The sequence below is a fragment of the Mesocricetus auratus genome, unplaced genomic scaffold (assembly GCF_017639785.1).
Source record: "Mesocricetus auratus isolate SY011 unplaced genomic scaffold, BCM_Maur_2.0 Super-Scaffold_100011, whole genome shotgun sequence".
NCBI lineage: Eukaryota > Metazoa > Chordata > Mammalia > Rodentia > Cricetidae > Mesocricetus > Mesocricetus auratus.
This window is the reverse complement of record NW_024429195.1, coordinates 42,952,706-42,955,099: the sequence shown is the minus strand read 5'-3', so window position 1 is coordinate 42,955,099 and position 2,394 is coordinate 42,952,706. Positions and strand designations below refer to the sequence as shown.

The following is a 2,394-nucleotide window of genomic DNA, read 5'->3' as shown; positions in this document are numbered from 1 at the left end:
GGAATGGGCATGGGGGAAATGGCTCAGTGGTTAAGACTGCTTGATGGACAATCAGGAAGAACAGTGGTTGAATATAAGTAGCCACATAAAAGCTGAGCATAATCCTATAAATGCCTATAACCCAAGAACTGAAAGGTACATCAAAATATGGGTCAATGGGGCTGGCTGATGGCAAGCTGAGCTGAAATCCAGGTTCAGTGAGACATTCCTCCTCAAAGGAACTAGACAAGAGAGAGAAGGGGACAACCAGTACTGTCCTCTGTCCTCCATACATACAGGTATACACATTCACACACATTTACACAAACTCCAAAATATTCACACCACCCCAAATAAATACAGAAAAAGGATTAGCCATAATAGAATGGCTTGCAATAGGTATGCTGGTAAACATGCAGGCATAATGCATATACACATGAAATACTTTGTCAAAAGGCTGAAGCCAATGAGCTCATTAAAGTTTCGTTCCTCTAATTTTAAAGAGGTACAATGGCATTCAAGTTAACAAGTGCTTTCATTTGTTTCTATAAGATATTACTTTATTAATCAAATCTTTGAAAGCTTGCTTTACTTGTTGATTTCTCAATGTGTAAATAAAAGGGTTCAACTTGGGAGCTATTGAAGTATTGAGAAGAGCCACCCCTTTAGTCAGTGATGCCCTGTCATTAGCAGAAGGCTTGACATACATAAAGATGCAGCTTCCATAAGAGATGGAGATGACAATCATGTGAGAGGAACAGGTGGAGAAAGCCTTTTTCCTCTGACTGGCAGATGGGAACCTCAGAATGGTGCTGATGATGCAGATGTATGACAGGATCACTAGTGCCAACGTGAATAGCAGAGTGATTGCAGTAACATAAAGACCAAATGCCTCTAAAAGCCTTGTGTCTGAGCATGACAGTTGTAAAATGGGGAAGTAGTCACAGCAAAAGTGATCAATGCCATTTGAGGCACAAAAATCCAACTTGAGGAATAACATGATTAATCAGAAGGTGATCAGAAGTCCTCCCAGCCATGGCATGAGGACAAGAAGGGTGCAAACTTTCTGATTCATGATGGTGGTATAATGCAGTGGCTTGCAGATGGTGATCATAAGACATTGCAGTTAGAAGAAAGAACTCAGACACCCCCATGGAGATGAAGAAAAATAACTGAGCCAAACAGTTGTTATAGGAGATGGTCTTGACCTGAGTAATTATTGACTCCAAAAATCTAGGGATGGAATCACTGGTAAAAATTACTTCTAAGAAGGAGACATTCCGGAGGAAGAATACATAGGACTCTTTAACTGAGTGTCAAGCAAGTTGAGGGTGATGATGCTTAATATGTGAGCAATGAATAAAAAAATGAAAATTGCAACCTGAAGGTCTGGTGAATCTAATATGCCTAAGAGCACAAATTCAGTAATCACAGAGTGATTTCTCATACTGATTTATAGTCCATAGAATCTATTGTTAAAATCAAAGCACAAATTTAATGTGAGGGAATTAAAGTTTGAGTAGTGATATTACTATATTCAGTGAAATGAAATAATATCTGCTCCTTCCTATTAAACAGAAAACATCTTGTTGAAAGAAAACATGTTTTTAATTGGGTTATAAAGTCCTCTTCATCAATTATACACAAAACTCTATATACAGTCATAATTTCTATATGTGTAAGGTACTTTTGAACTATAGATTTATGCACTGATATTTCAATAGTATCTTCATTTTCAATATTAAACATTGTTTTCTGGTTTCACATATCATATGCTTTCAGGACTGAATATATAATGTTTCATTTCAGTTACAATACTATTTCCATACTTCTATAATTTATTGATAAAAAATGCCTTCCCAGTCATATTTATTATTCACAGTGCTGTCATGGTTATTTTTAAGCTTTATATGCATTGTTTTAAAATAACCAGAGAAATAAATGTGTTTGCAAACACAGAAATGAGACTAGATTTTCTTTTATTATAAACACATTTAGTTCTTTATTTGTGAGAATTATCACAGTATCAAGGAAAAATAATCTAGAGTCAAGAGTCAATAACTACTTTCTATGAATTCTGAGTTACTTATATCATTTTAACTTTTTACTATTTTTACTAAATTCATTTTGTGATTTTATCATTAAATTTTCTTGAGGACAAAAAGGAATCCATACAGAAGACTTTTTATCTCAAATAATAATAGTAACTCCCTTCTCAATGATTCAACAGTATAAATTAAATTTTCTTTAGGACTTATTTTACCAATCCACATAGAACTACACTGTAACCTATACAACAACTACCAGTCCTATTCCCTCCTGATAGTTAAAGACAACCTAGTCTGTGTGTTAGTTATCACTAAATGTGATGTGCTACTTTCTATGAAGGACAGTTCGCAAGGGATATGTACTGAA

At 35.0% G+C, this 2,394-nt stretch overlaps 1 pseudogene; it reads right to left on the bottom strand.

The window, feature by feature from the left end:
• Positions 1-514: 514 nt before the first annotated feature.
• Positions 515-1,426, bottom strand: LOC121143123 (annotated as a pseudogene).
• Positions 1,427-2,394: the final 968 nt, after the last annotated feature.